The sequence below is a fragment of the Engystomops pustulosus genome, chromosome 10 (genome assembly GCF_040894005.1).
Source record: "Engystomops pustulosus chromosome 10, aEngPut4.maternal, whole genome shotgun sequence".
NCBI classification, from domain to species: domain Eukaryota; kingdom Metazoa; phylum Chordata; class Amphibia; order Anura; family Leptodactylidae; genus Engystomops; species Engystomops pustulosus.
This window is the reverse complement of record NC_092420.1, coordinates 13,068,941-13,091,758: the sequence shown is the minus strand read 5'-3', so window position 1 is coordinate 13,091,758 and position 22,818 is coordinate 13,068,941. Positions and strand designations below refer to the sequence as shown.

At 44.9% G+C, this 22,818-nt stretch overlaps 1 long non-coding RNA gene across 1 annotated transcript; it reads left to right on the top strand.

Annotated features, from left to right (window-relative positions):
* Positions 1-5,164: 5,164 nt before the first annotated feature.
* Positions 5,165-21,207, top strand: LOC140104165 (uncharacterized). Its single transcript, XR_011850253.1, has 3 exons — positions 5,165-5,297; positions 11,155-11,437; positions 20,795-21,207. It is a non-coding gene; the product is annotated as an uncharacterized lncRNA (long non-coding RNA).
* The last annotated feature ends 1,611 nt before the right edge of the window (positions 21,208-22,818 follow it).

Below are 22,818 nucleotides of genomic sequence, written 5' to 3'. Positions count from 1 at the left end.
CACAGGGATAATACACACAGAGATGTCACAGTACAGGGATAATACACACAGTGATGTCACAGTACAGGAATAATACACACAGTGATGTCACAGTACAGGGATACTACACACAGTGATATCACAGTACAGGGATAATACACACAGTGATGTCACATTACAGGGATAATACACACAGTGATGTCACAGTACAGGGATAATACACACAGTGATGTCACAGTACATGGATGATACACACAGTGATGTCACAGTACAGGGATAATACACACAGTGATGTCACAGTGCAGGGATAATACGCACAGTGATGTCACAGTACAGGGATAATACACACAGTGATGTCACAGTACAGAGATAATACACAGTTGCGGCTTCCATTATCTTGCAGCACATGTGATGTATCTAGTGATTGTTGCGTTGCGTTGCCCGGTGGCTGCTCCCCGCACGTCCGCTGTACACATCACCCTAATAGTCTGTGGACGTCTCTCATTTCTCCTGCAGGATGAGACGTCTGAGGACATAAAACGTTTCCTTTCAGCTTCCCGTCCCCAATTATCCCTTGTGCCCCCTCCATGGAGCGATAGAAGTTTACCCCCCCCCCCCCAGCACGACGCAGCGTTACCGCGTCCATGAATAAAGATTGCGGCCGGTACCCAACAGGTGACGCCATTGGCGCTGTCTGATTACATTGTGACCCGTTTGATGGATACCGCCATAGCGCGTCCTGCGCATCGTTATGGTAATTTGCCGCCGGTTTATTGGGGGGCCCCACAACAAACAAGGGCCCTGGGGGCCGGATAATCAAACGCAAGTTGCTTCATCCACTGACATGACATTTCCACAGAAGCCAAATAGGCCCCATTACCAGACAAGAGGCGGCGAGACAGCTGTGCCCAGACCTACCTACCCCCCACACACAATATCACCCGGGGACCAGACATTTGTTTAATAAACTGCCCTCGTCTGCTCCGTGCCGGGGGCGGGGGGGGCTGCTCCGGACCCCCAGCACCGGGAGGAAATCCTGCCAATTACAATGAAAGAAATGTATCAATTATCACATGTAACTGATGTGTCTATTATATGATATGCAAATCAGCATTCTATTATTATGTGTATCATAAATTACAACTGAAGAAAATAAGAAAATGACATTAAAATATGTAAATATTATCAATTCATGAAAATTTATTATTGCAAATATACAATATAATCCGTCACAATTATCAGATTCTATAATAAAATAAACAAGAATATATTTACAATACACAGAGTTCAAGATGCAACAACAACTGGGAATGTCCCCTGTGACGCACAGCTATGTGACGTGTTGTCCTTGGTGCTGATCTGGATCCAATCAGAACCTGCTGGAGAATTTCTTTTTGATCCACAATAGATTAGATTCCAAGTCTGATTGCAACAATCCATTTCCGAATTAATTCTGCTCTTCTTTGATAGGTTACATGACCGCCTTCTTATCGGAAAAACTGGACCCTGATCCAATATGGCGGCTTTCCAAGCCATGTTCCGGATATATCCACCATGTTCAGGATATAAACTAAAAGATATTACTTGCTGGGGTACCAGAGAGGCTGCTTGCTGATTGGTGAAGGGGCCGAGCTCCCAAAGATAGACCATCAAATCCTGGAAAACCCCTTTAATTGTATCTGATAAAACCCAGTTTTCCCAAATCGGACTCATTGGGGCAGATTTACTTACCCGGTCCATTCACGATCCAGCGGCGCCTTCTCAGCGGTGGATTCGGGTCCGGCCGGGATTCATTAAGGTAGTTCCTCCGCCGTCCACCAGGTGGCGCTGCTGCGCTGAAAAGCATCGGAAGGCGCTGGAGTTCACCGAGCCGGGCTGAGTGAAGGTAAGTGCAAGGTCCGCAACAGATTTTTTTGTTTTAAATGCAGCGTTTTTTCCGAATCCGTCGGCTTTTCGTTCGGCCACGCCCCCCGTTTTCCATCACGTGCATGCCAGCGCCGATGCGCCACAATCCGATCGCGTGCGCCAAAATCCCGGGGCAATTCAGGGGAAATCGGCGCAAATCGGAAATATTCGGGTAACACGTCGGGAAAACGCGAATCGGGCCCTTAGTAAATGACCCCCATTATCCGGTGATCTATCCTCTGTTACCATTGAGTAGATGGGAACTCTGAGTGAGGACGCCTCTTGGAGGTGTAATGATTCAGTTGGTAGTGAGGACAGGGCAGCTCTACTAGGACTGGCTCAGGAATGAGTAGTGAGAGGATGCAAAGCCAGACATGAGCTACTAAAACGAAATTCACCATCAAAATCCATCCTGATAAACCTGGGACATTACTCATAGATCCAGGCACCGGGACTGTGGTATCTTCTTATATCAGCTATCCATGGCCTCCTTCCTTCTAAAATCAACTTTTAAAATTATGTTAAAGCCCGGGGGTGTTACCAGAGCCCCTCTGTGCTGCACCTTCACAAGCTGTCCCCTTGCTCCCTCTGCTTGCTGTAATCTCACACAGTGGAAGGGGGAAGTGCTCCTGCACAATGTAACAGTCTTGGAGGAGCTCTGGTAACACAATCCACAGCCTTTCTGTCTCATTAGCATAGTTTTCGAAGTTGAATTTAGAAGGAAAGAGGTCATGGATAATATATAGAAGAAGGTTACAACAGTCACAGTGTCTGATCTATGCTCCTGGTTTATCAGGATGGATTTTGATGGTAGATTTCCTTTAAATACACTTCCCCATAGGATGAAAGGGAGGAGACTATTGCCATTGGCTGAAACCACATGGGCAAAACCATTTGCTTATCATAGTGGGGGACAGTAATGGAACAGTCCCATTTACTATAAAGAGGAAAAGAGGGTGAGACTGTGTAGCGCGGACAATATTTGAGCTCCTCCAGTCACTTCAAAAACCCCATCTCCATACTCCCTATTAGGGAATTTTGTGTAAGCAGAAAGGGGTCTACCAACCCGTATCCTTATCTCTTGACCCTTATCTCATACTCAGGACCTCCTGTCCTCCCTCGCAGCCATTGAGCTCCATGCAATACATAACTTCACCAGCGGAGGCAGCGCAGGAAAACTGGACTCCAATTCTTAACAGATTAAAACTGATCACTGGGGGTCTCCTTAGGGGGGGGGGGGCACTTTATGATCTGCATATCAACTTATTATCTGCTCATTAACCCCCTCATTAGACATTACCCAAACCCCTTTAAGAAGTGTAAACACCCCTTTAAGAAATAACCATGCAGATGCTGTATGGATCGTGGAATCTCTATGCAATTTATCACATGGTGATAAAAAATAAATTAACTGCGCAAAAAAAAAAAAAAATTACAACAAAATACGTAAAAGCGAATTGTTTGCGTCCATTAGGCCCCGTGGAGATTGTCAGCTGCAAATTGTGAAAATTAAAGCGATTGATTTTACTTTGCTGGATTTGTGTGTGCGGGGAGCGCTCGGTATCCCTGGAGGTCGGCATGAATACATCCCGTATACAGTGTATATATATATTTTATACACCCCTCCCCCGAGCAGGAGGAAGTGATTTACAGTGAAAATCCACATAATAAATATAGTAAATATTTACATTGAATGGGGGGGGGGGGCATCATTAATCTGCTCCGTGTATCCTCCCCCCCTTCTTATATTATGGTAGAACCCGGTAATTGTGGTTGTTAATTTTAGAAAAATGTATTCATGTCATGTAGCAACGCGGAGGGGACACAATTTATGCCCTTAATTAAAGGGACCACGAATAGACGGAGTATATTTATTCTCCAATATAAAGCTTGGAGTGAAGTCCTGTGGGGCATTGCCCCCCAAACACCACCCTGGCACCAGTTTCAGATCTGTAATACCCCCCCCCCCCCTCCCCTCCACCATATGTTCCATGTATAATACCTGCATCTTGTTAAAGGGAACCTGTCACAAATACAACTAGTGACGGGTTCCCATTATCTATATTATCTAACTGACACCCCTCATTTTGCTAAAAAGTTTCCCCTCACATCCCCACAAAATCAACATTATCTTACTTGGCATACAGGTGCAAGTCAGAGGGGGCGTGTCCTGTGGCTTCTCTCCAAGTCCCATGCTTCCTTCTTCTCATTCAGCACTTCATGTCATGTGACCAGTGTGATGTCATCTAAGACCCTTAAACCATTAACATTTGCAAAATTTACCCCATGTATGTATCTGATCACATGAAATCACAGCTGCTGAAGGCTGCTGTGATATTATGTGATCAGATACATACATAGAATTTGCAAATCTTAGTGGGTAAAAAACTGGAATGGTGAGAATGGGACATGGGGAGGAGCCACTGGACTTGGCCAAGTGAGACATGCCCCCTCCCACTCCTGCTAGATCTTGCTGTATGCCAGGTAAGATAACAAAGTTCATTTTATGGGGATGTTTGGGAAACAGCTAAAAGAATGGAGTCATTTAGTTAAAAGGACTCCATGGGAACCTGTTACTAGATGTATTTGTGAAAAATGCGGTGACAGGTTTCTTAGGGCCCATCATGAAATATTTCTTTGTAAAAAAATTTCAGTTTTTAAAGTTTTTATTTTATATGCAGGATAGGTGTGAATGTCTGATCACTGGGGGTCTCACAACGAGTGGTGTGGCTCCCATGACTGCTGTTGGCTGAGCGGTCACATGGACATCAACAGTCCATGCACATATGACCACAGAGACCAGTGATTGGCTAGCAGGAGGCACCGGAGGCACATCCGGACGCAATGGGTTCCAGAAACAGATGGAAGGGAACTTCAGGAAAAGTGAGTAGAGATGAGTGTAGCAGATGTTCATGTTCTGGGTTCAGCTGCGCAACCCGGCCATATTGCCAGATCGGAGGCCAAACAGCCAATCCAGCAAATTGACGCCCCTAGCAACTAACCATGGCTGTGATTGGTCAGGTGGACACATCCAGCAATATGTCCAGCCGAATCCTGAATCCGGATGCCTTTAAGTCAGGAAAACCCCTTTAAAATGTGGTCCCACTCTTAGTAATTTCCCACACAATCTCACCGATGGTTCCCGACCTGACCTGGCTCATCCCGTGTCCACGTACGAGCACATTCTAGAATCAGTAGTCCCCACAATGGCGCCCCCCCCCCCCCCCCCCCCCGCAGTTTCCCTTCTCTCGTAACCGTCACGTTTTCTCCGACTTTCATGTTCCCATAATGAAAGCGTTTACGGAGTCTCCGGGAGGATTAGCCGCGCAGTCATCACAGGAAATGACTTGATCACTCGGCTCCTTACAAAGACGTCTTCCAGCGTCACGCTGGGCTTTTCAGGACGCTGCGAGGTGAGAGGGTTTTTTTTATTTTTGTGTTTTTTTCTTGTAATCTTTCTTCCTCGTGTTCAATAGTTTAATCAATGTGAGGACGAGAGCGTCAGAAATTTTAACGAAGTGACAAGAAGAAGCACAATTTCCAGTGTTTATCCTTTTTTTTATTGGCCACATTGAGTTTTTTTTAGGCTGCTGTGTTATACAGGACATGGACAGTGGGGGGCAGATGTTGTACTGGGGTCAGGGGGTACAGGTTATGTCTCTATTTGAAGCATCCACTAGGGGGAGCTTCTTGTATGCAGATGTATACAGCTCCTAGTGGAGTTGTCTACATCCGCATACATTTAGCTCCCCCTGGTGGTAAACAGAGGCAGAGAAGACTATCAATTAATAAAAAATCTGCTTTCTCCTTTCTGTAACATACAATAATAGACTAATAAAGACCTGTCACAACTATACTAATTACTATTTATTATTATACTAATGACTAACTATTCAAATTACTCACATACAGAGACTTTTGTCGCTCCAACTGACCCTGACCACAATGACAACTTCTCTTGAGGATTGTGGTTTCCATCCAGGACTAATATAGACCCCAAATTTGACCATTTATCCAGCAAACAGCTCTGCCTCCTTGCTCTTAGTGGCATAGTCATGTGACTTTTTTGTGCAGGTCCTTTGGTTTAATGCATAAAGCAGTTTTGTTTCTGTTTTTCAATTCTAAGGGGGGGGGGGTCATTTATCTTATCTCTGTTTGTGTTGGCTGGTTTTTGCCTTGTCTTTTTCCATTTACTCACTTTTTCCTTGTGTTAAATAGTTTTATTTTTAGATCTCTTCTTGAGACATTTCTTACAAATGTCTCAAAAATGTTACACAAATGTCTCAAGTCATTTCTTTCCATATTCCTTAAGTTTTCCTCCATTATGGTTTTCGTCTGGACTTCTTTGCGACGTTGAGCACACCCAGAATTGAAGATAAATAAATGTGTTTTACTGACGTAAAACAAATTTCAAAATGTCCCCAAAAAAAGCGCAAAAATTGCAATGCGCCAAAAAAAAGTCTCAAAAAAGACAGAAAAAAACAGAAAGAAAAATAAATAAAGATAAATGAAGACCAAAAAGTCATAAAGGTTTCAGCATACAGCATATGAAGATTTGGCCACTTTGACACTTCCAGCATTTGCCAATAGAGGGAGCTCTTTGGCTTCCTGTATACTATGTCTACAGTAGGTTTCTGAGCTCCCCCTAGTGGTGGAAAGTGAGTTCACCATTATATAATATATTATATATGTGTAATTTTATTTTGACAATTTTTTCTATTTTATCTTCTATTACTATTCGCAAAGTCATATTAATTATACTGATAATAATAATAATCCACATAATAATTTATAAGCAGCGGCGCCTCAGACTTTCACAGCCGGAGTGTCTTAATTATGTCCCGAGCTTCAGATTTGCCTGGTGCATAGAGATGAGATGGGAAATACACGCAGAGTCAATGTCATTAGGCACAATTGGATTTCCACTTGATAATTTACCGAAAAAAACCCCTAAATACTGAAAATCCCCTCCCGAAGGGAAGAAGAAAGCGGCAAAAATCAACCTAAGAGCCAGTAACGCGCAGCAGTGTCTGGTAATCGCGACGGCGCAGGAGGCTGAATGGAAACAAGGTGTCACATAGGAAGATTTTTATTTTTGTGCATTGAGATTACATCCTTGTCCTTCAGCCATTGGTCTATTGACTATCCCTTTTATCCTGAACAGCCCCTTTAAGAGATGCTTCCTTTCATGCTTCCATGCTCTTCCTAATTGCACAGTTATTCGGATTTGTTTTTGCCCAATGGCAATTATATAATGTAATGTAATGTAAATAGGCTGAGTTGCAATACCATTTACGACCTGCGCACAAGGGTGGCGCGGTTCATGGAAGAAATCAACCCCTTTAAAAAAAAAAAAAATAGACAAAATTGACTTCTTCTTCCATAATATGAACCTTCCCTGTCCATTGGTTGTGTGCGGTATTGCAATTCAGTTCCATTGAAGTGAATGGGGAGGAGTTGCAATACCGCACACAAACTTAAGACAAGGGTGGCGCTGTTTTACAAAGTAAGCAGTTATCTTTTTTGGCATGGTGAGATAGAAGACCTCGTCCGCAGAATATTTAAAGGGGACATCCACCTGTTCTGTATAACTAGAACATAGGTCCCCCGGAACCAGGTAGACTCAAACTGGTCCAGTCAAATACAGAGTGAGCAAGGGGTTAAATTGAAGCCAAAATGATGAATACCCGGACCCCGAGCAATAAATACACAAAGCGGCGTCACCTTTGAACCCTGGAGCCTGTGTGAAGGTCAGAGATTATAGAGGCCGTAATGGTGATTTATGCCCGGTCCTCTCATACAGACACAGACGCTCTTTGTCTCATTTCAAAGATTTTATGATTATTTTTCTCTCCGTCTCGTTCATGGATCCAGTTCTCATCCGAAATCTGTGTGAATCTGCCATATCCTTTCATAGAAGGAAGGGGGGGGCTCATAGCTGGGGTGGTATCCCCACAACCGCAGAGCGTCAGACATGTCAGCCATTCAGGGGGGGAGAGACCCTCACACACATTCCCCAAATTATTCCCCACATTCATCCCACTAATAAGGGAACTGATAATTCCATCCCACTAGTAGACGGATCTGTCACTAGTAGAATAATCTATGTGTTATATTATATCACAGTCCTGCAATACCAGACACAGCCACTGGAAGAGGGGGGCGCTGTTTTTGGAATATATCTCACAATGTTATTTCTACATCTTAGCAGTGGGGTCTATAGTTGATATTGAATTAAATATTATAGTGCAGGTTTATTCCTGTCCAATCCAGATGTGTCCAGATAAATTTAGGGGGCTCCCGAAATTTGGGCATTTCCTGGTATGGAATGGGGTCTTACTACACGACTTCTGCATCCAAATAACTGGCAGAGGAGGCATAGTTAAAACTGCCCATAAGTACAGACAGTCCCCGAGTTACATACAAGATCGGTTCTATAGGTTTGAATTTGTATGTAAGTCGGAACTGGTGTATTTTAACCCCTTAATGATTTACGACGTACGAGTATGATGTAATGCATTGAGGATGTATGGGATGAGCCCTCTTCATACATGGTGGGTGTTGGCTGTATTGTATTATCAGTGTTAACCATTTACCTGCAGTGCGTGGGAACCTCCATTCTTGTTTGGATCGTTGCTCCCCGAAACGTTATTGGGGAGCAACAATCTACTCTCATGGCAGCCTGGAGTCTGTGTGAGACTAGTCCAGGACCTGTTATTAGGCAGGATCTACAACACCTTTGAATACAGCCCCCCGCACCCCATTGATACCTTATGTACAGCCTTATGTGGGGCCCCCCCCAGCAGCTCTGGGCCCCATCACTTGCCCAGGATGCCCAGTGCTAGCGCCGGCCCTGGCTGTAGTACAATTGTCCAATGTGGTTCACATCAAGCACTGGGGTAGAATATGCCAATGTAGAGCCCCCTACGGTGTCCATACATATAGGAAATATATTGTCCAGATAAATAGTGAATGTAATGTACAGATATATACGTGGCGTATTGTATCCGGATACATTATTATATTAGGTTAATTAACGGAAGAAGGTGTATAGATAACACAACACCCTATAAGGGCTCCTATAACGTTCTATAAGGGCTTCTCTATAGAACTATATGACAGACACCAGGTGACTGGATGGAAATCTCTTGTTATTACTGAGAACTCTTCATCCGGTCCCTCAGTGGCGCCTCCCGCTGGTGCTGATCCGCAGTGACAGATATTATTATACCTGTAGAGAATTATCTCCCTGGGTGCCGCAGATTATTGCATTTCATCCTCAATATTGGGAATAAATGTCACATTCTAAAGGATGACGGGGGGAGTCTGCGGGTCCACAGCACCCACCGCTTCTACATGGGGATAGGAGGAATACAATGGATTATTAGGAATGGGATTATAACCTGCTGTCCTTCCATGAAATCTCACATGGGACTGATGATACGTACAGTAATATTCTACTGGAACTGAGGAAGAACAGCAAGAAATCTAAATGAAATTTGGTAAAATGCAGCTTTGGGTGTGAATGGAGCACAATATATGAAGTAGATTTCCTCTTGTGATTCCTCTCTGTGACCTGGGCACAGCTCCCCAGCGTCCCCAATACATCAGTCCACAGAAGGAGATGATTCGCCCTCGTTCTTATATTCCCAGATTGGATTCAGATGAAGAAAGAAGCAATCTCAGTATAATTCTGCCGTTTCCTAATGTCTTATGCAAAATACAATATTCATAGAAAATGTCGCCGTGTCGGCAAGTAATGACCTGTGGCTTCATCCCATCTCCGGGGTACATTAAACGCTCGTCTTGTGTGGACGGATTAACCCATACATGGTCGTCATTACATCCCAACGCAGTCAGTATAATATCTGGTATAATCTTATCACGTTGGCATTAGGGGTCTTCATCCGGTCAGGGCATAAACCAGAAAACAACCAGAAACCTCCTATAGCGCCATTCATGTGCACAGAAGAGGCCAGTGGACAGCTCAATAATTATAATCTATCTAAATATTAAGTCTACATAGTGCCAGGGCGATATGACTAGTAGTAATTCCATCAAGGGCTCCTCTGATCCAACCATAATTACAAATATTTTAGCTGGCAAAATCAAGATATTTAAGTTCCGCCTCCAGTCTGCTCAACTGCCACGCCCCCGAGGAGCACTGCTTACTTCTGCTTCTTCCTGATCTTCTACAAGTGCTCAGTGCTCTCCTTCCCTTCATGTCACTTCCCATCGCATCCCACCTTACCACCTAATCCCCCTAATAGCCAATTTGTGCCCCCTTTATCTTAATTTTCAACAAAACTCACATTGGGGCACATTTACATACCCAGCCAATGAACTTCATCGAAAGTGCATTGTCCGCATATAATGCCCTGTGCCGCAATTCACTAAGATCGTGCGCCCGATATCCTCCATGTGTCGCTTCCCCGTTCAGGTCCCCGGAGTTCACCTTCTTCTTCCCGGTGCATGTGAGTGCATTGTCTTGCGACACAATTTGAATGTTAAATCCCGCACTCAGTCCGAATCAGTCTGATTGTCTGAGGGCACGCCCCCCGATTTATGTCGCATGAAAGCCGGTGCAACTGCGCAACAAAAACCGATCACGTGCACCAAAATCCCAGCACAGACACTTGTAAAATACCTGTGCAAGTTGTGCAAACCCCAAAAAAAGGTGGAAAGTCCGACGACAGACCCTTAGTAAATGAGCCCCATTATGTCCCTCCTCCTCCTTTAGAGCTACTAAAGTGTCTACTTTGTGCCCATTCAACATGACCCCTATCTGCTTGCTCCCCCCAATCATGGCCAGCGTCAACTCGTTTCCCTTATCCCTATAACCTCCAGAGGTCCTAAGACCCCCATGACCTAAACTACTTGTATGATGTCAGCTCTGGCTATCACTAATATAAGAGAAGCAAAAATTACCTCCTTTTAGATACTAACAAAAATTCAGGTCCTGCTAAGGGGGATTTTGGTCCTCCTCAGTTGGAGAGCTGCACACACAGCCTTATCCAGGGGTGTATCTTCCCCCGAAAAGCTGTCTGCCTTACAGTCCTACCATCTCAAGCCAGTGAGATATAAGGTGGAGTTGGGTTCCTTGTAGACCAAATTTTAGGCAACATTATGGTTTAGTTTTGGTGCAATACCAAAAAGGGCTTCATAGCAGGTTTTGCTAAATATCCTCCTTGGTGTACACCACAAATGCTCCTGACCCTAATCTCATACCCATTACCCATAATCTAATCTCATACCCATTCATTTTTTCAGGAATTCTGGTGCTTCTACATTCTGTCCAGTAGGAAGTCAAAGGAGCCTCTTTGACCAACAAGTGGCTTTCACAGATCCAGAGACGTCACTTCCTTCTACCAGGGAACGTAAGGTCCTTTATCGTCCACAAAATTGGCCCCGACCTCCATGAAACTTCTGACAAGGTGTAGGGCCCAGCATTTGTTGAGGTTGGATTTTACTGGTATGATTTTGACACCGGCATTGGGATGATCCATTCCTTAAAGAAACGTTTCGGCATCAATGGATGTAACAGAGTTTTAAAGTAAGAACCCCACAAGCAGGGGGTCATCTCTTTTTATTTTACATTTACAAAATGTAATCCCCAGATGTGGTCTGAAAGATGAGATCCTTATCTTTAATATGACACCAGTAGCTGGTTTCCAGGTGCTATAGAACAGAAGAGAGGGGCATCTGAAGTGACACTTCCCCTGAAATCTCTCAACTTGACTTATCTCGTGAAAATTAGATGACAAGAGTCATCAGACATATTTGTCTGGCTTTAGGGGAGGTTTTTTAAATAGCTAAATGGGCAAAATTTCACATAAAACAGGGAATTCTAGAAAGGACATTTCATCCCTGACCTGAGGCAGATCCTAGTTTAATGGGGTAAAATCTGGTGACAGGTTCCCTTTAAAGCCCCTTCCAATAACCATCTACAAACAATCTAATTAAATCCCCATCACAGAGGTGCAATTATTCCGGCTCCGGCACTATGTTAACTAACCGTAGATTCAACCTGATCCCCAGGGACCTATTGAGCGAGTAACATTATTCCCACTAATTTCCCAAAAGAACGAACATGGACGGGATTAAATAATTGATCAGAGTTTCTCTGTTATTTTGTGTATAAATATGAATTACTTTGTTTCGCTCCATCTCGCGGGCGTGTAAATAACTAAAAGAGTAAGCAAAACGGGACGGCATCCAAATCCACCTATAATAGGAACGTTTATGACACCCATTAATAATTTAATTGTGCCGAAATTAAAATGTGCAAATTAGTGGGAAAAAAGGAGAATATCGTCCAAGGAGAAGAAGAGTTAGATATGAAGAAAGGGAAGGAGCAGGGACAGAACTATGTGGAGTTCTGGAGTCTGGAAAACCCCTCAGGGGCTGGTAGTGGGGAAGGTCACAGGTCACGGTATGGCCAATCAGAGGCATCAGCAGGTCAATAACAAGTGACATCACCAGCCCCACTTTGGCCAAACAAGGGTCCAGTGACTGAAGGCCACAGAGAGGATTAAACGCTGATGATCCAAAGTGAGAAAAGTTCACCTCATCTTTTTTGCTTATTTCTGGCCCTGTGGGTTTTTCCAGGATTCATAAAAATAGGGTGATACGTATCACATGATGGTTGGGGACCTAAGGGTTAAACCCCTGAAGGAAGGAAAGGATAAAAAGGAAGACTGGCGGAACAAACAGGGGAAAGTGGGAGAGGAAGTGGAAAAAATGGTAGTAAGGAAAAAAAGAAGAAAGGAAAGAAAGAAAAAAGAGGAACAGAGAGGAGACAAGCAGAAATAGAGAATAGAAGGAAGATGGAAATGGAAGACAGTGAGGAAGGAAGGGAGGGAGAAAGGAAGAAAAGAGGGAAGGAGGGAAGAAGAAAGGAAGGAAGGAAAGAAGAAAGTGGGGAGAAAAGAAAGAAAGGGATGGGAGTATAGGAAGTAGGGAGGGAAGAAGAAGGAAGGAAGAAAAGGAGGAAATAAGTGAGGGAGGCAAGAAGGAAGAAAGGAAGGAAGAAAGAAAGAAAGAAAGAAAGGGAGGAAAGAAGGGAGTGAGAGAAGCAGGAAAGATGATAGAAAGGGAAGAAAGAAGGGAGTGAGGGATGGGGGAAGGCAGAAAGAAAGGGAGAAAAGAAGGGAGTGTGGGGGCAGAAATAAAGAAAGAAAGGGAGGAAAGAAGGGAGTGAGAGAGGCAGGAAAGATGATAGAAAGGGAAGAAAGAAGGGAGTGAGGGAGGCGGGAAGGCAGAAAGAAAGGGAGAAAAGAAGGGAGTGTGGGGGCAGAAAGAAAGAAAGAAAGAAAGAAAGGGATGAAAGAAGGGAGTGAGGGAGACAGGAAAGCATAAAGATAGGGAGGAAAGAAGGGAGTAAGGGAGATAGGAAGGCAGAAAGAAAGGGAGTAAAGAAGGGAAGTGAAGAAGAAGGGAAGCAGGAAGGCAGAAAGAAAGGGAGGAAAGAAGGGAGTGAGGGAGGCAGGAATGAAATTGGGAAGTAGGAAAGGAAATGCATAGAAATGAAATGAAAATAAAGGTCCAAGTGAAGGAAGGTAAAGGGGAATTGGATATAATGGATTAGTAAAGAAGGAATGAAGAAGAAAGACAAAATGGGTATAAGGAAATGAGGAATTGGAAGGAAAAGGTAAAATAAGGAAGAATATGAAATAATAACTGAGACAGGTAGGTGTGTGATGTATGCTTCTGCCTCTTCCCTCCTCGGGAGGCCATGTCTTACACTTGGCACATGTGTTATGGGCTTGTAGTGCGGGCACAGTGGGCGCTCCTGTTTGCTATTCTCTGACAAGGATCTAAAAATGTTACAAAGCCGACACCTGCTGTGCAGCTCTTGTAGCGCTTGTCTATTTTTTCGGAAAATTAGGATTTATGGCGCGTGTGAGCCGCACGGACAGTCTAATAACCGTGTTTTATTGTTTCGTGTATATTAGACACAATATAAAATGGAAATTGAATCAATATGTCATGCATTATGCATCTTACACAAAGCCTCATGTCTGGAACCACAGGAAAAAAACTTTCTACTAAAAAAACAGACTCTCTGCCAGATACTTCAAATGTGTCCAAAATTCCCTGCACAGCAAAGCAGGAATTGTAGTCATTTCTAGTAAAATACGCGGGCGGGCGCTGATCTATATTGTAATATAATAATTAGAGATGAGCGAACATACTCGTCCGAGCTTGATGCTGGTTGGAGCATTAGCGTACTCGAAACTGCTTGTTGCTCGGACGAATACTTCGCCCGCTCGAGAAAATGGCAGCTCCCGCCGTTTTGCTTTTTGGCGGCCAGAAACAGAGCCAATCACAAGCCAGGAGACTCTGCACTCCACCCAGCATGACGTGGTACCCTTACACGTCGATAGCAGTGGTTGGCTGGCCAGATCAGGTGACCCTGGGATAGACTAGCCGCTGCCCGCGCTGCTCGGATCATTCTGTGTCTGGATGCCGCTAGGGAGAGAGCTGCTGCTGGTCAGGGAAAGCGTTAGGGTGTTCTATTAGAATAGTGTTAGGCAGGAGTGATTCTACAAGAACCCAACAGCCCTTCTTAGGGCTACAATAACGTTCTACATTTTTTTTTTATTTGCTTGTGGCTGGGCTTGCTGGCACTAGTAGTGCAGCTAGTACCATATTGTGAGGAATTTGCAGGGGGACTTGCTACCGTTGTGTTTAGCTCTTAGTGACACACATATCCACCTCAAACACCGAAGTGGGGCAATTTATTAGGGGTTTGAGTAGAATTAGGCAGAGTCTGCTGATTTTTTTATTTTTTTTTAGCTGTATTTCATTTTATAGCTCAAACTCATCTTGCAAAGCACAAAATCCAGTTGTGTGCTGTCAGTGTAGGTTAGAAACTAGCCATAGCAATAGGATAGCATCGTTTTGTTAAAAAAAATAAAAAACTAAAAAATAAATAAACACAAAATTTTTTTTTTTTCAAGTTTACACTTTAATTAGAAAATGTTTAACCCGAGGGCTAGGGGTACAGGACGAGGGCGTGGACGTGGACGTGGGCGTCCAACTACTGCAGGGGTCAGAGGCCGTGGTCCTGGGCGGGGTGAGACACCACCTGCTGATGAGGGAGCAGGGGAACGCCGCAGAGCTACACTCCCTAGGTTCATGTCTCAAGTTACTGGGACTCGTGGTAGAGCACTGTTGAGGCCAGAACAGTGCGAAGAGGTGATGTCGTGGATTGCGGACAATGCTTCTAGCCATTTGTCCACCAGTCAGTCTTCCACGCAGTCCACCCATGTCACCGAAATCGGCACTCCTCCAGCTCCTGCACCTCAGCCTCCTCCCCCCCAGTCTGCCCCCTCCCACCAAAATTTGGCATTTGAACCGGCATACTCTGAGGAACTGTTTTCTGGACCCTTCCCACAGTCACAAACCACTTGTCCTGCTGCTGCTGAGCAATTTTCCGATGCCCAGGTTTTCCACCAGTCGCAGTCTGTGGGTGATGATGACCTTCTTGACGTAGTGGAAGTGTGTAAAGAGGTGTCCGACGATGAGGAGACACGGTTGTCAGACAGTGGTGAAGTTGTTGTCAGGGCAGGAAGTCCGAGGGGGGAGCAGACTGAGGGATCGGAGGATGATGAGGTGACAGACCCAAGCTGGGTTGAGAGGCGGGGTGAACACAGTGCTTCTGAGACGGAGGAGAGTCCTATAGCAGAACAGGTTGGAAGAGGCAGTGGTGGGGCCAGACGGAGAGGCAGGGCCAGAGCTGGTGCATCAGCGCCAAATGTTGCCCGTAGTCAAGCTCCCGTGGCGAGGGCTAGATTTTCAGAAGTCTGGAGGTTCTTTAAAGAAACACCGGATGACCGACGGACTGTGGTGTGCAACCTTTGCCAAACCAGGATCAGCAGGGGTTCCACCACTACTAGCTTAACTACCACCAGTATGCGCAGGCATCTGAATGCTAAACACCCCACTCAATGGCACCAAGCCCGTTCACCTCCGGCCGGGCACACCACTGCTCCTTCCCCTGTGTCATCTGCTAGTCAGCCCCCTGCCCAGGACCCCGGCCCAAACACCTCCCGTGCGAAAACCCCATCTTCGCCTCCACGATCCTCCACAGCATCCACCAGCGTTCAGCTCTCCATACCCCAGACGCTGGAGCGCAAAAGGGGGTATAGCGCAACCCACCCACACGCCCAAGCCCTCAACGTCCACATCTCCAAGTTGCTTAGCCTGGAGATGCTGCCCTATAGGCTGGTAGAGACCGAGGCCTTTCGAAACCTCATGGCGGCGGCCGCCCCTCGGTATTCGGTCCCCAGCCGCCACTACTTTTCCCGATGTGCCGTCCCAGCCCTGCACAAGCACAAGTCAGACAACATCATCCGTGCCCTGACCAACGCCGTTTCTGACAAGGTCCACCTGACCACGGACACGTGGACGAGTGCTGCCGGGCAGGGCCACTATATATTGCTGACGGCACATTGGGTTAACTTGGTGGAGGCTGGGACCGAGTCTGACCCTGGGGCTGGTCATATACTGCCGACGCCGAGAATTGCGGGGCCTACCTCGGTCCAGGTCTCAAAGGCCTACTATGCCTCCTCCTCCTCCCACCCCTCCTCCACCTCCTCCTCTGAATTACCATCCGTGGGCATGGCGCCATCAGTCGGTAGCTCTAGGCACAGCAGCAGTGCCATCGCTAAGCGACAGCAGGCGGTGCTCAAACTGCTGAGCCTAGGCGATAAAAGGCACACCGCCCAAGAGTTATTACAGGGCATCACGGCGCAGACCGATCTGTGGCTGGCACCGCTGAACCTGAAGCCAGGCATGGTTGTGTGTGACAACGGCCGTAACCTGGTGGCGGCTCTGCAACTCGGCAGACTGACACATGTGCCATGCCTGGTCCATGTGTTAAATCTGATAGTTCAGCGTTTCCTCAAGACATACCCCAATCTGTCTGATTTGCTCACGAAGGTGCGCCGCATCTGTGCGCATTTCAGGAAGTCCAGCACAGATGCTGCCACTCTCAGGGCAGCGCAGCGCCGCCTCCAACTGCCCGCTCACCGACTGTTGTGCGACGTGCCCACGAGGTGGAATTCAACACTGACCATGTTATCCAGAGTTTACCAGCAGCGCCGAGCGATTGTAGACTGCCAGATGTCAACTTCCACCAGAACTGGTAGTCAGGTCAGTCAGCTTCCTCAAGTCTACAATGAGGAGTGGACGTGGATGTCTGATATCTGTCAGGTGCTGAGTAACTTTGAGGAGTCAACACAGATGGTCAGTGGTGATGCCGCCATCATCAGCCTCACCATCCCGCTGCTTGGCCTGTTGAAAAACTCTCTGGTCAGCATGAAGTCGGAAGCTTTGCGCTCGTCACAAGAGACGGGGGAAGAAGATTCCCTTGTTGATAGCCAAAGCACCCTTAGGTCTGTTTCTCAGCGCATATCGGAGGAGGTAGAGGAGGATGAGGAGGAAGAGGAGGAGAATGTTGGCGAGACAGAAGAGGGGACCATTGTTCAGTCCTTCACTCTTCAGCGTGTATGGGCAGAAGAAGAGGAGTTGGAGGAGTTGGAGGAGGAGGAAATGGACAGTCAGGCCAGTGAGGGGAGTGAATTCTTGCGCGTTGGTACTCTGGCGCATATGGCAGATTTCATGCTAAGCTGCCTATCCCGTGACCCTCGCGTTCAAAGAATTTATTCCAGCACCGATTACTGGGTATTCACTCTCCTGGACCCACGGTACAAGCAAAATCTTTCCACTCTCATCCCTGCAGAGGAAAGGAGTGTGAGAATGCATGAATACCAGCAGGCCCTGGTGCACAAGCTGAAACAGTATTTCCCTTCTGACAGCGCTAGCGGCAGAGGGCGTACTTCTGCGGGACAAGTAGCGAGGGAGAGTAGGTGACCAGGCAGCTTGTCCAGCACTGGCAAGGGTACGCTTTACAAGGCCTTTGCCAGTTTTATGTCACCCCAGCAAGACACTGTCACCTGTCCCCAGTCTCGGCAGAGTAGGGCTGTTCTTTACAGAAAGATGGTGAGGGAGTACGTAGCTGACCATACCATCGTCCTAAATGATCACACAGCTACCTACAACTACTGGGTTTCAAAGCTGGACATGTGGCATGAACTGGCGCTGTACGCCTTGGAGGTTCTTGCCGCTAGCTTGTTGTCCGAGCGGGTTTTCAGTGCAGCTGGTGGCATCATCACCGATAAGCGTACACGCCTGCCGACTGACAGCGCTGACAGGCTGACGCTTATCAAGATGAATAAAGCCTGGATTTCTCCGCATTTCCATTCTCCACCAGGTGAAAGAAGCTGAACCTGAATAATGTATGCACTCCTCCTCCTCATTGTCCTCCTTCTCCTCCTCTTTGTACACTAAAGCAGAGGAAACTGGCTATTTTTTTGCCAGGGCAACTGGCTCTGGCTATAGTACTCTATATATTTAATTTTTCTGGAGGGCCACCTACCCGGTCCTCTGTTTTAAACAATTTTTGGGAGTGCCACATACAGGCACTCAATCTATGTAATTTTTCTGGAGGACCAGCTACCTGCTCCTCTGGTTTGAAAACTTTTTTGGACTGCCACATACAGGCACTATCCAAATTAAATTGTCTCCATAGCAGCCTCCACACGTCGTCTTTTTAGCTGCCTTCACACGTTGTCTCCATTGCTACCTCCACACGTCATCGCCATAGCTGCCTCCAAAAGTAGTCCATATAGCTGCCTCCATACATGGTCCCCTTATCAAACGAGCTGTGTCAGGCAGAATTTTGGATTGTTTTCATGGCTTCCATGTTAACTTTGTCGCCACCCTGCTGTGTAATCCACAAAATATACTGGCAAACTTTTATCATTTACCAATATTATTTCAGCGCTTCTTGCGCATCTGTTTACATTCCCCTCACCCGCCAGAACCCAAACTTATAAGAACGCTACTACACTTGATCTTATACAAAAGGTTCTTAGAAGTGCTGTTTGGGGAGTAGCCTAGAGACAGGGGCTTGGATTGGCGAAAGCTCGCCTGGCAGCGGAGCGCCAGCTCCATCCCAAGATCCAACTAACATAGTTTTAACTGCAGCACCTTTAATCTACTACTAGTTCACTGCCTCCATACATGGTCCCCTTATTAAACGAGCTGTGTCAGGCAGAATTTTGGGTTGTTTTCATGGCTTCCTCATCAAACTTGTTAACTTTGTCGCCACCTTGCTGTGTAATCCACAAAATATACTGGCAAACTTTTATCATTTACCGATATTATTTCAGCGCTTCTTGCTCACCTCCTTTGGTTCCTCTCTGCCACCCATTGGTTTGAAGCCTGAGTCCATTTGGGGTATGTTGCCAAGACACTCTCTAGCCTGCCGCTGCTGCCGCTGCCTCTGCATAGTCCCCTATAGTGTCAGGGTCAATTATTGCATGTTTTAGATGCTATCTAGCTTCATTCTGTCACTCTGTCATGGCCATGCTGTTGCCCATAATTTTGGCATAATGGTGCGATTAAGCAGCCTCAGAGGCATCCATGCATGCTGCCCCTGCTGTTTCCTGTCCATTTCCGTGGTGTTTCCTTCCTTTTCTGAGGTTTCCAGGTGTTTGGCCAAGCTTCCCTGTGCAGAGCCTTGGTCCCCTTGAAAAATGCTCGGGTCTCCCATTGACTTCAATGGGGCTCGTTATTCGAGACGAGCACTCGAGCATCGGGAAAAGTTCGTCTCGAATAACGAGCACCCGAGCATTTTAGTGCTCGCTCATCTCTAATAATAATATTTTATTAAAATGCAATAATATGTTTAGGCTGATGAAGCTACTTGCATATTATTATGTTTACATGTTGGTTTCAGTTATTATAGTTATTACTATATACGGCATCCTAACTTATTATAAGCGATACCTCCCCGCTGTATTATATACTGTGTCCTCCATTATTATATACTGTGTTCTCCCTTATGATTATATACTGTGTTCTCCCTTATGATTATATACTGTGTCCTCCATTATTATATACTGTGTTCTACCTTATGATTATATACTGTGTTCTCCCTTATGATTATATACTGTGTTCTCCCTTATGATTATATACTGTGTTCTCCCTTATGATTATATACTGTGTCCTCCATTATTATATACTGTGTTCTCCCTTATGATTATATACTGTGTTCTACCTTATTATTATATACTCTGTTCTCCCTTATGATTATATACTGTGTTCTACCTTATGATTATATACTGTGTCCTCCATTATTATATACTGTGTTCTCTCTTATGATTATATACTGTGTTCTCTCTTATGATTATATACTGTGTTCTACCTTATGATAATATACTGTGTTCTCCCTTATGATTATATACTGTGTCCTCCATTATTATATACTGTGTTCTACCTTATGATTATATATACTGTGTTCTACCTTATGATAATATACTGTGTTCTCCCTTATGATTATATACTGTGTCCTCCATTATTACATACTGTGTTCTCTCTTATGATTATATACTGTGTTCTCCATTATTATATACTGTGTCCTCCCTTATGATTATATACTGTGTCCTCCATTATTATATACTGTATTATCTCTCTTATGATAATATACTGTGTTCTCTCTTATGATTATATACTGTGTTCTCTCTTATGATTATATACTGTGTTCTACCTTATGATAATATACTGTGTCCTCCATTATTATATACTGTGTCCTCCATTATTATATACTGTGTTCTCTCTTATGATTATATACTGTGTTCTACCTTATGATTATATAGGTGTTCTCCCTTATGATTATATACTGTGTCCTCCATTATTATATACTGTGTCCTCCATTATTATATACTGTGTCCTTCCTTTGTTATATACTGTGTGCTCCATTATCAATATATACTATGTCCTTCCTAATGATTATATACTGTAATAATAATAATAATAATAATTCCTTTTATTTATATAGCGCACACAGATTACACAGCTCTGCACAGAGTTTGCCAAATCAGTCCCTGTCCCCAATGCAGCTCACAATCTACTCAACCTACCAGTATGTTTTGGAGTGTGGGAGGAAACCAGAGGACCTGGAGGAAACCCACGCAAACACAGAGAGAACATACAAACTCTTTGCAGATGTTGACTCTGGGACTTGAACCCATGTCCCCAGTGCTGCAAGGCTGTAATGCTAACCACTGAGCCACCGTGCTGCCTTTCGTTATAATTGTCCACACATGATGATATAATGTGTCCTCTATTATTATATACTGTCTCCTCCCTTATGATGATATACACTGTGTTCTGCCTTAGATCAGTTTGGTCAGGCTGTAATATCTCTATCTCTATTCTGGCTGCGGACGTGAATGACGCTGTGCACTATGTGACTTCTATAGGAGAGGGAAAGGGATCATCAGTTTTCTTCCATCCATTGCCCCGGCGGTGATATGGACTGTGTATCATGGAGGCTTTGGTGATGTATAATAAACAGTCGTGACTGTTTTTGTGTATTTGGTTTTATTCATCAATTTCCAACCACAATGTTCTTCCCGGAAAGTCACTTTATGAACAGAGACGTAAGAGCCTCTTCATCGACACCAATTTACAGGAGCTTTTAGTCTTTGTTCTCTTCGTTCTTCTCCGTCGCATTAAAACGTCTCTGATCTCCGGAGTCATAAAATTAATTTATTAGGAGCTTTTATATACAAAAGAGCAATTTCTTTCATTTCAACTTTCTACTTATGTTTCAAGATGGAAAAAAATGGAAAAAATATGAGAGCAAATGAGTCTGGTGTTTATAGCCTGACACATATACAATATATACGGTGTAACGTTAGGAGCGTGTAAGGTGTAAGATCTTATGTGCGTGTCCAGACAATTCAATGTCAATAAAGCTATTTCAAGTGTTACCATATCACATACTGGTTGCTATGGGAAGCCTATGTTAGGCCTGAGTGACCCTTTAAGGTTGAGTTTCCGTGTGGTGATGTTTTCTTATACATAACATCGCCATGTACTCAGTTCTCCACAGTTTTAGGTTCTCTTATACCGGATGTGATGAGGTGACGGTCATTGAACATGTGACTGCTATTCACTGGCCTCAATGGTCATGGAAGCAATTTTTAGCCATAACTTGTCATGTTCCCCAAATTTTTGTCACAAAAAACCCCTTTAAATCTCATAATTTCACTTTCACTTTTGATTTCCCAAATTAAAGGAGGTCCGCTAACGATACAAAGGCTTATTATAAGGGGGGAGGGGGATTTTTTCATCTCTTTTGTGTCTGTCTCTAGATTTATAGACCGCGGCGGACACTTTTCTCCATGTCCGGCGCAGGAAGATGTCAGCTTAGATGTAGATTTTATGGCCCTTGTCCGGTGGATTTATCATCTCCTCTCCTGAGTTCCTGATATTTGAGTGATGACACCTAATACGGGAGGCCGCGGATTTCCATTCCATCAGGACAGCGGGCATTAAATGGCGCCATTAAACCCGCCGCTTTTTAGGTATTAACCCTTGGAGAGTAATAACTTTTGGATGGGATTCGCAGGGTCTGGAGTTGTGAATCCTTCACTGTGATTGCCGCAAACACATCCACTGAGATTAAACGGAGGGATTACACACAAATATTGTAGATGGCCGAAACTCATATACAAGGAAATTGCCAAGACGCAACCATGTACAAATCACGAACAATAAGTGTGCGCAGTCCATGACCTCTGATGTAGAGATATCAGTCATGTTAATGGATAAAACTGTAAACCTTTATAGGATTCACTGACTCACAAAGGGGGGATCTTACACTTTAATGGGGTTGTCCCAAGATTCCCCATTCACAGAATAGAGATAACATACTGATTGGGGACAGCTAGTCATAAATACGTGGGTACCATTCCCTTTGATGATGCTGTAATGTCCTGGGGTTGGGCTACTATTACTAAACTAAATGCTGGAATTCTTGCCTTAGGGACCTAGTGGATCACACCAACTCATGGT